Source organism: Penaeus monodon, chromosome 35, assembly GCF_015228065.2.
Source record: "Penaeus monodon isolate SGIC_2016 chromosome 35, NSTDA_Pmon_1, whole genome shotgun sequence".
Taxonomy (NCBI): domain Eukaryota; kingdom Metazoa; phylum Arthropoda; class Malacostraca; order Decapoda; family Penaeidae; genus Penaeus; species Penaeus monodon.
Window position 1 is genome coordinate 3387774 of NC_051420.1, and position 11592 is coordinate 3399365.

The 11592-nt window shown below is 37.1% G+C and overlaps 2 non-coding genes across 2 annotated transcripts; one reads left to right on the plus strand and one right to left on the minus strand.

Moving 5' to 3' along the window:
- Positions 1-322: 322 nt before the first annotated feature.
- On the minus strand, positions 323-395 carry Trnaf-gaa. Its single transcript has one exon. It is a non-coding gene; the product is annotated as a tRNA-Phe (tRNA).
- A 1785-nt stretch (positions 396-2180) lies between these two features.
- On the plus strand, positions 2181-2253 carry Trnaf-gaa. The gene has a single exon. It is a non-coding gene; the product is annotated as a tRNA-Phe (tRNA).
- The last annotated feature ends 9339 nt before the right edge of the window (positions 2254-11592 follow it).

The following is an 11592-nucleotide window of genomic DNA, read 5'->3' on the forward strand; positions in this document are numbered from 1 at the left end:
TATATATATATATATATATATATATATATATATATATATATATATATATATATATATGACCTATACATACATATATACATATATGTGTATATATACAGATATATGTGTGTGTGACCATATATAAATATATAAACACAGACACACATATGTAACTAATTGAGGAACAATAACAAGACAACACGAAGTGATACCGTTGCATTCGTGAGACAACACCAATCCTAAAACTGAAATTCTCTCACTCGTAGCCAGGGCCACAGAAGGGATCGATCCCCCACTGGTGACAGAAGTCCACCCGGGTCCTGCGTCCGCTGTGGGTCAGAAGTGCCCAGACCCGGGATCGAACCGGGGACCTTTAGATCTTCAGTCTAACGCTCTCCCAACTGAGCTATCTAGGCCTTAGAAATTCTTACTTGTGTCTAATTGAAGATCGGTGGAGATTCAGACGAATGAAATAGGAAGCAATCTGAATAGCAGAAAATACTATAATTCTCTATAAGAGAGAATGAGTGTGTGTGTGTGGTGTGTGTGCGTGCGTGCGTGTGTGTGCGTGTGTGCGTAAATGGCAGGGAATTGGAATAGCCCAAGAACAGTAGGAAAAGTGCATAAACAACTTAGACAGGAGGTAAATAAATTAAATGCTGCTCTGTAATTAGGTGAACATCCCAACTACATAAACAGATCCTGATTATCATAAAAAATCGTCAGAGGAATAAATAGAATTAAGCCACAGGATGTGCTCCCGCCCTGGCAACAAATCTCTTATCATTAAGGTGTGTAAGGAGTGTGTCAGTAAGTCAAACGTTCAAAGACTCACAACGTAGAACGCTAAAGAAATCGAACAGATACTAAAGGAATGTACAAAATTACTAGGATGACAATGATAAGAATAAAAAAACACACGGCTTTCATTTTCCATGACTGCCTGCTACGTCGGTTTCAACTCTATTACATTCCTCTAAAAATCCCACCCAATCCTCATACCTCATTGCAAATGGAAGTCTTGGTGTCTGTTAAGGGCGAACACAAGTCTGGCCAATACAGTAAAAAAAACTTGTTTATTGAAGCCAACAAAAGTGTCGAGGGTTCGACTGAATATGGCCAGGAACTTCCTGGCCATATTCAGTCTAGGAAAGCATGATGACGGTTGAAAACAACAAACGAACAGAAATGGTGTTCGAATTTGTTCTTTGCAATATTTGGAGGAATTTTAAATCCGATCAGATAAAAAAGAAAGAAAAAAAAAAAAAAAAAAAGGATGAATACAAAATGCGACAAAATGAAATCGAACTATTTGGTTTCTAAAAATATCGCGTTCTGACACCATTTTCCCCAAGAAAAAGACCTATAAAGATTACTTGTCAATTAATTGCTATTATTAAAAAAAAAAAAAAAAAAAACAAAAAAAACCCAGTGTGAATGTAATATTAAAAAAAATGGATTATGAATCAAGCGACAATTTTGCGGAAGAATAAACATTCATCTTCAAGTACTCTTCTTTGCAACAGATCTTATTGGATTCGATCTTCACGATCAACGAACTCACACGGGAATACAATGCTAGTTTACCTATATAGTGGTAAGTGATTGGATATCAATAAGGCAGATCACTGATCTTGTGACTGATTGTATTGTGTGTGTTTGTATTTATGTGTGTATTGTGTTTGTTTATGTGTCTGTTTTCCACCACAAGCTCTCATGAGCATTTCTCACCACAGAACTCAATAAGTGGTTTGTCAAAACACATTTCGTAATCAAGTTGCTTAATATGAAATATTTTAGCTGTATTTTGTTACTTTGTGTTATTAGTTCCATTAACCATTATCATTATAGTATTAGCATAGTTCTAAGCTTTTATATTCGGATTTGCTAGAACTACCAATCCACTTATAATCTACCCTTATACTTGCTTATTATACATCATATACGAATGTATGCTTATGTGTTTCTTTATTATATCTCTCAGAGCAACATTCATATAATTTTAAAATGCGATCCTATTGTAATCATATATTATCTATTGCTTTATATCTATAAGTATATATTAAATCTATGTATAATAATATATAAAATATATATATGCATCAGAAATTAGAACGAATGTATATATGCGTATATGCATTGCATACTCATACAAGAAAAACTGACGATCATAAAAACAAAAAAGGAATTCTCTAAAAATCGCCTAGATAGCTCAGTTGGGAGAGCGTTAGACTGAAGATCTAAAGGTCCCCGGTTCGATCCCGGGTCTAGGCACTTTTAATGGGATCGGAAGCGCTGGATATGAAGGGACCTCGGATATATTTTAACGTTAAAGATATATATGCACTATGAAGTATAAGTACAACGATGAGTCAAATATATCAAAGTAAAGAATATATTCATATACAAAGTCAGGTCGCTACAGAATATAAATATCAATAAGCAGCGAGGAAGCAAGGTATAGGCGTTCCAGCAGAGCTAGAATTCCAGAGTAATGAGTCGTGGTTTGTCATGAGCTGAAGTTGACCTCGGCGGTGCCAGGGAGTCACCCTAGGGAAGGAGAGCCGGGTTTCGTTCTGCTCCGGATTGGTCGAGGGCCAGGTCGGCCTCAGCTAGACTCTGACGCGTATTCTCCGTCACCGGGTCGGGTAGAACCGAAAGCGATTTTCCCTTAGCAGGTCGGGGCAGCTCAGATCTAAGGAGGAACAGGAGGGACATGTTTCCTGTGACGGCTCACTCGCGCCTGCCGACGCGCTCAATCGGGACATTCTATGCCTCTAACCTGTAGATTATTATCTCTGAGGAAGGAGGCGAATGAGCCAGATACGGTTGCTAGTGTCATATGATCATATATATATATATATATATATATATATATATATATATATATATATATATATTATATATATATATTATATATGCGTGTGTGTGTCTGTCTGTCTGTGTGTATACAAATACAAGTGTGTACATATACATGTCTATATATATACATATATATTATGCAATATATACTGTATGCACATACACATAAACGTGTAAGTGTGTGTGTGTGTAAGTGTGTGTGTGTGTGTGTGTGTGTGTGTTACCTTTATAGCTTTCGGCCCTAAACACATATATACATATCTAGGGCCGGCAGCTAGAAGGGCCAATTTTGAGACAAGCCTACCACTGAAAAGAATATTTTTATTTCTATAAGTGTTATAAAGGCTAGTGTCATCACTGCATTACGGACGTCACACGAGCATCACTGAAATCCAACTCAGTGAAAATCTCAATGCGTGGCTGACTGCCACATATGGCTGCTTTTTGGCCGCTTTCACTATTCTACATTTTCCTGAAAGTCATACCAGTTTCAGTTTACAGGTAACAGATTTTACAAAGAAGAATAAAAATTTGATGTGAAAGTGATACAGAGTTGTTTTCAAAGAAACTTTACTATTTTACATTTTTAGGCCATAAAATGGTAGAAATCGAATGAGGAGACATGGCTTTAGCATCAGCAGAAATAAATATCTTATGATTTATCAATTAATCAGCAATACATTTTTCGATGTGAAAAATATAGCGCTATTTTTGTTATGTACAAACATGTCTGTAAAAGGATAATATTAATGCAACGCAGTTTGATTGGTCACAAAAAAAATTATATTTCATGGATTATTATTAGATCAATATCAATTAACGGCTCAAAGTTCAAAGGTCTTTTTCTTAACACTGATGTATAAGACATTGCCCTTTTGTTTCGGCCCTGAATGTGTGTATGTATGTGTGTGTGTATATGAAATTATTTTATAATATATATATAATAATATTATATATATAATATATTATATATTATATATATATATATTAATATTATAATATATATATATATATTTTTAAATATATGTTATACATATGTGTATGTGCCGCGATGGTCCAGTGGTTGACCGGTAAATTCCCCGCCAGGGCAGTCATAAAAATCCCTGCGTTTGATTTTCGGCTCGAGCCCGAGAAAACACATATCCCTTGAGAAGAAAATCGCAGGTGTCGTAGGGGAATCCCTTTTCACAAACGGGGTTTGGGTTTAAAAAGGCTCTAATAGGAAGATGCCACGCCAATAACCCTCAGAAATAATTAAAAGGGGGCCTATTTCCGAGGGGAATGAATGGCGTTTAAATAATATCATATTGTATTATAACGAGAGAAAAAAAAAGGACGTGTACCGTTGAAACCTGAGACAAAACCAATCCAAATCTAAAATTCTCCTTTAAGTAACGGAAATTCTCACAAAAGCCCCGGAATCGAGACAAAGTCCCCCCGGGTCCTGCGTCCGCTGTGGGTTCAAAATTTCCAACCCGGGGGATCGCCCGGGGCCCTTTAGATCTTCAGTAAAACCTCTCCCAACTGGCTATTAGGCCGTAGTTTTTTCAAATAGTCGATTAAAAATCGTGGAGATTCGACGAAGAAATAGGAAGCCCAAGGAAGGGTTCTCGGGGGTTTTTGGCGGAGGAGATTTTCACTTCTTTTTCTAAAATGGTTTCAGCAGCACAAAGGGTGAAATTACTCCATTCTTTTGGGCAGAGAAAAAATGGGAATGTCTGGCGCGGGGTATCGCTTTGTAATGGGTGTGTGTGTGTGTGTTTTTTCGAGCGGTGTTTGTGTGTGTGTTTTGGGAGTGCGTGGCGTGTATTGCAAGGGTGGGGTGTGGTTGTGTGCTGTCTGGTGCGAGTGCGTGTGCTGTATGTCAAGGGTGTGGTGTGTGTGCAGCGCGCGAGGTGTGGTGTGTCTGCGCGCGAGGTGTGTGTGTTTGTTGTTGTGTGTGTGTTCCATTTCGATAAACAAACTTCCGGGGAAAGCTATGAAAAATATTACCTTCAAAGTCAGCGATAATAAACTATATATTTGTTTCACTTTTTTGAAAAAAAATGAATGATAAAAGTCTTACGTATTAAAAATGATTAAAAAATACATTTTTTGGGTTTTTCGCTCAATTCAAAAAATACATTTACGCTTTTTAAATAGAAATAGTTGCCAGATTAAAAAAAGGGGGCCCAGAAAGTGAAATGAAATAATTTCCGGGGCTGTTCATATTAATACAGAAAAAATGTACTAAATTTATCAGAAAAAAAAAAATACATCTTTGAACTGTTTGTTTTCAAAGCCTACAGTAAAAAAAAAAAATATATATTATGAAAAATACTCATTATATAAAAAAATGTCTTTAAAAACATTATTTAAGGAAACTCATTTTAATTGGGTCAAGAATAAAAAACTATATTTTGAATTATTATTGGATGAATTTAAATTTAATGGAGAAAGTTTTTAAAAGGCTTTTTCTCTTTTCTTTGCTAAAGGACTTTGGCCCCTTTCTGCTCTCGACCTTTAATATATATATATATATAATATATATTATAATGTATATATATTATATATATAATATTATTGTTAATATATATAAAATTATATAATATTATTTAATATATATATTTTAATATAGGGGGCCTACACACATATATTATATAAAAGGATTATACAATATATTGTTGACCATATATAAATAATAAACGATGCTATATATTTTTATAAGGTAACATTTTTACAGAAAAAATAAAAAATTGATTGAAAGTTTTTTTCAAAGAAACTATTTTTTTCTTTTTTTAGCCATAAAAGGGTAAAATCGAATGAGGAGACATGATCTTAACATCAACAAAATAAATGTCTTTAAAAATTTTTTATAAATTAATGGGGGCAAAAAATCATTTTCGTTTGAAAAATATTCGTTATTTCTTTGTACAACATATTGAAAAAGGATAATTTAACGCAAAGAAAGTTTGATTGGGTTCAAAAAAAATAATATTTCATGGATTTTTATTAGATTAATATCAATTCGGTCAAATTTCAAAGGTCTTCTTTTTAACATTGATTATAAGACATTGGGCCCCTTTTTTCGCCCCTGGATATTTAATATAATATATATTATATATATTATATTGTATGATGCTGCGATGGCCTGGGTTTTGAGCCCCGGGCTCCGACCCTCGTGGCCCCATAATTTCCCTGCCGCTCAGTGTAAAAAAGCCTGCAATTTGACTGCTGGCTCGGCCCCGGAAAAAAGGGATATCGCCCTTGGGAATCAATCGCAGGTGCGAGGGGAATCACCGCCCTTTTAAAAAAACCCCGTTTGGTTAGGAAAAGGGGATCCAGCAGGGAAAGGTGCACGCAAAAACCTCATAGTAGAATTGAGAAGGCCCATGTCCTGCAGTGCAATGAAGGGGTGTTTTCAACAGCCTTTTGCACGCAAAAAAAAAAAAAAAAAAAAAAAAAAAAAAAAATATAAATATAAATATTTTAAATTTAAACAGAGAGAAAAAAAACACGACGTATACGTTGCAATTCTGAACAAAACAAATTTAAAACTAAATTCTCCTTAAGTGGCGAGGGCCACAGAATCCTAGAATATGGGGCCTGCGTCCGCTGTGGTTTAAATGCCCAGACCCGGGATCGAACCGGGGGCCTTTAGATCTTCAGTCTAACGCTCTCCCCCCCCAGCTATCTAGGGCCCTTTGATTTTTTAGATGTATCTATTGAAGATCGTGGAATTCAAAGAATAAATAGGAAAACCCCCAAAGGGAATGGTTTTCGGGGCAGTCTTGGGGAAGTGATCTTCACCCCGTTTTTTACAATGGTTTTTAGAGCTCAAAGGGGAAATTACTCTTAATTCTTTATGTGGAAAAATGAGTGAAGTGGGGGCGTGCGTGTGCCGATGTTCAATATAATTTTTCGAGCAGTGTGGTGTGTGTTTATGTGTGTGCGAGTGCTTGGGTTATGGCAAGGGTGTTTGGGTGTGGTGTATGTGCAAGGGTGGTGTGTGTGTGTGTTTTGCGCGCGAGTTGTGTGTTTCCATTTCGTAAACAAAAAAAATTTGGGAAAACGCATTGAAAAATATCCACTACAAAATCAGGGTAACTGATTCTAACTTTGTTATCACTTTTTTAAGAATGATCAAAGGACTGACGTAGTTTAAATAAATTAATTAATAAATAATCTTCATTGGTTTCCGCCCCAATTCGTAAAATACTATTTCGCTGTTTACACAGAAAGGTTTTCCAGATGTACAAAAAAGAGGCCCAGCAAAGGTAAAAGAAATATATTTGTTCTGTGTGTGTGTATATTTTATATATATATAATATAATATAAATAATATGTGTTGGGGGTGTGTGTGTTGTGTGTTTGTTGTGTGTGTATGATGTATGTATGTATAATTTTATTATATACAGAAATAAAAGTACTATAATTTTTCGTCAACAAAAATAAATTTTTGAGCTGTTTGTTTTGAAAGCATCGTATTTTTTTTTATTTGAAAATAGCCGTTTCATAAAAAAGTTTTAAAAAGGTTATATTAAAAGCAACGTACTTTTAATTAAAGAAAACATTTTCGTGAATTTTATTTTTTGAATTTTAATTAAAGAAGGGAAATTTCAAAGGCTTTTTTCTCAACATGACATGTAATTTTGGGTTTTGCTTTCGGCAAAATTTTAAGATAGATAGATAGATAGATAGATGTAATAGATGATGATAATAATGATAGATAGATATTTAATTTTTATTGGGCCTACACACAATATTATAACAAATTTTGTGTATATATATAATATATATGTGTGGGACAATATAAATATATAAACACGACACAACACTTATATATAACTAATTGGAAAAAAAAACAAGACCCAAAACGACGTGAACGTTGCCCAAACCTGAGACAAAACCCAAACCCAAAACCCAAAATTTTTCATCGGCCCGGGCCCCAGAGTCCCGGAAACGAACCCCACAGATACAGAAGACCACCCGGGGCCTGCGCCGCTATGGTTTTTAAAATGCCCAGCCCGGGGTGAACCGGGGGCCTTTGATCTTCGTCTAACGCCTCCCAAATGAGCTATTAGGCCTTAGGTTTTCTAAAAGTGTCTAAATGGAGATTGGTGGCGATTCAGATCTCTAGAATAGGAACCCCAAGGGAAAGTTTTTCTGGGGGCAGTTCTGGGGAAAAGTATTCATTTTCGAAATAATTGTAGCTTTAAAAATGGCTGAAATGACTTAAATTTTCTGTTAGAGAGAATGACGTTTAGACGGGGGTAAATTTAGAAAGCTGGTCGTGACAGGTAACCCCCCAACTCATTACTACAAAAATTGATACTGTTAAAAAAAAAAAAAAAACACAGGAATAAATAGAACTGGTTCAGGATGCTCCCCCCGGGCAACAAATCTCTTATCATGAAGGGTGAAAGGAGTGTGCCCTAATCAAGTTCAAAGCTCCAACGTAGAACGTGAAGAAATCTCACAAATTTAAAGGAAGTACAAAAATTTCTAGATGAAAAAAGAAATTATAAATAAATTAAAAAAACACGGTCTTCGGATTTGTTCCTTGAAAAGTTAAGGGGAAATTTTTTAAAACCCTTTTGCTGAAAAAATTTAAGATTAATAAGGGCGGGTCGTATGTTTAAAGGGTACTTAAAAATTTGTAAAAGAAAAACCAAAAAAATTGACATGTGAAACCCAAAACTATTTTGTTTCTAAAATTTCTTTTTGGACCACTTACCCGGGAAAAAAGAATGTAGATTATTGTGAAATAGTCGTTTTTAAAAAAAAAGTTATCCCACTGAGAGCATAAAATTTCCAAATAAAAAAAAAAGCAAAAATTTCTGGATTGGGGAGCGTTAACCTGAAATCAAAAGGGCCCCCGGGTTCGATCCCGGGGTCGGGGCCTTCTGAGGATGGGAAGCGCTGGATAGAAGGGACCTGGGATTCCTTTGCAAGGGAAATCTAGTTTCCTTGGGGATCTTGTAAGTTTTAAGTTGTAAATGTGGGATTGTAGGGATATGAATTAACGATACCTTTTATAAAAAACCATCTAGGTGTCATAAAACAGTAAATAAATACACCATAAAGGCAAATCCCTAATACACTATAACCCCGGTACAGCTGTGAAAATAAGAAAATTATATTTATTTAAAGCCAGGACGCAAAAATTTAAAATAAAACGAAAAGCGAGGAACGGGTATAGGCTTTTCCAGGAGAGCTAAATTCCCAGAGAAATGAGTCGTGGTTTTGTCATGAGCAAAAGTTGCCTCGGCGTTCCGGGGAGTCGCCCCCGGAAAGGGAAGGCGGTTTCGCCTCATTGGGAGGGGTCGAGGGCCGGTCGACCTCAGCTCGACTCCCCCCCATGGGGGAGCAGTCGGGTTTCTCCGCACCGGGTCGGGCAACGAGGCAACCCACGGCGTTTTCCCTTACACGGAAACAATGTTTATTTTATATATATTAATATGGTGGTAAAAGGGAATTTTAAATAGGGCAAATTCTTGAAACTATTACTTAAAAGTGATGTGTTATGTGTTTTGGTGTTTTTTTGTTTGTTTTTTGTGTGTGTTTGTTTGTTGTTTTTTTTTTGGTGTTTTGTTTGTGATTTTTGTTTTTTTGTGTGCGGGGTTTTTTGGGCTCTGTTTTTTCCATCCACAAAAACTCCCCATGGGCATTTGCCCCCACCCACTCTTCAAAAACGTTGTCAGAACCACCAATTTAACCAAAGTTGCTTTAAAAATAAAAAATTTTGACTGTACTTTTGTTTTCTATTGTTTATCATTAAACTATTTTCTTATTATTATTAGTATTTTTCAACTTTTTTTTTTCCCGGGGTCTGCCAAACAACCCTCCACATCTACACTAAAACCCTTTTACTATGCTTATTTTTACTCACCTTTGAATTTTGCTTGTAAGCTAAATTTTTATTAAAAATAATACACACAATCATTATACATACATATATAATTTTGGTGTGGGATTTTAAATTTTTGAGAGTGTGATCAAGGGAAATGTTTCTCCATGCAGCTTATAAAAAAGTTACTGGCGCACTAAAATTACATCATTTGTGTGTGTGAGAGAGAAGTTAACAAATGATAGGAAACATATTCACTATCTGAAGCCCTAGGTCTTTGGAGCCTTACATAAAAAAAACGCATTCTTAAAAATGAATAATAAAAAAAATTGGCGAATGAAAATCAGAGCAAATTTTCAATTGGAGTATGCAGGTCTAGTTTCAGCCTTATGATTCTGTGTTTCTTCACTTCAATTTTGAATAATGCTGGACTTCGATTTCAATAAGGAAAATAAGGGCCCTACAGGGACATTAGAGAATAAAATGCGGTAAGGGAAAAATTATCCCTTGACACATTTAAAAAAAATCTGATTCAGAAAGGGAAAAAGGGAAATATAAAGATCCTAATTTCATAGACAAAAACTTAACCTGAAAAATGAATTAGGTATTAAAACTCTATGGACTACGCATTGTCCTGCGGGTTTTACGACGATTATTTCTATTTTTACGTTAGAAAGAGAGAGAAGGGGGCGAAGGGGTAAGCCACTATTGGATCCGTGCTACTAAAATTTTTAACTTTATCCTATATATAGGTCAAAGGAAGACCTGATGGTGCATAATCTGAAAAACCCGTCGCTCGTTCACTCAATCCACGGTTTATTACCAATTTTTAATGACGCAGTGAGTTGGGGAAGTAGAAACACATTGAAATGGGACTGTTCGAGGTTGCTATGTACTAGTGGTGTGTGTGTGTGTGTGCAAATGTGTGTGGTTGTTGTGTTGTGGTGTGTGTGAGTGTGTGTGTGTGTGGGGTGTGTGTGTGTTGTGTTGTGTGTGTGTAAAAGTTTTCGTGATTTAAAAAAAAGCGGTCCCCCCGAAAAGGGAAAGGGAAAAAAAAGAGTGCATCAATATAGATGTTTGGGAACCCCCGGCCATTTAGACTGTCGTGTCCCTTTGTATTTAGGGTAAATCAAAACCCCCACCACCCCTACACCAGACTCCAAAGGAGCCGTCGACTGTCTTTACGCGCTCCCCCTGAAACATCTACCCCCTGACAACCATCCGCACATAGCACAAAGGGGTGCTTGCTCGGGTAGAAAATTATCTAAAAAGGGGTTTCCCCCCCATATAGGGTCAGAGGCAATGAGCTTGTGAAATTTTGCCCAAAACGGCCGGGGGATGCCCCAAATCCCCCGAAAAACATCGAGCCGAAATTTTCTCAGGGGGAAGTGTCGGGGGCGGCCAAACCCCTTCCCCCGAGTTTACAAGGGGGAACGAGATATTCCCCCTCGCCAGCTGGTACTCAATGCCAAGGGTATGAACCACTGGCACTCTCTGAAATAAACAAAAGAGGTACCCAATTTATTCTCACGAACGCCAGGTTTCCACTGTGCTGGCAGATTATACAAACCAAAAAAGTGAAGAGAGGGGTTGCATGCATTGCGGGGAGCCGAACCCACACTGGACACTACTTGGGGAATTGCGTGCACACGCAATTCCCAAGACAAACCCCCCAAGAACACAGCCGTCGTGCTGGGAAAAATTTATGCGAGATGCTTCACCACGGCTACAGGACGCCTGCTGGCAATCCCACCGCCCACGGGAAACACCGAGTGCCCGACCCAAAAAATGAGACAGCCATAAAAACTGACCGGGCCCGGGGCCCTAAGGAAAGGCCCGGGCAACCAAACTTCCAAACTCAACAAGCAAACAACCCCACCCCCCAACCCCACCCCACCCTTCCCCCCCCACCACCACCCCCC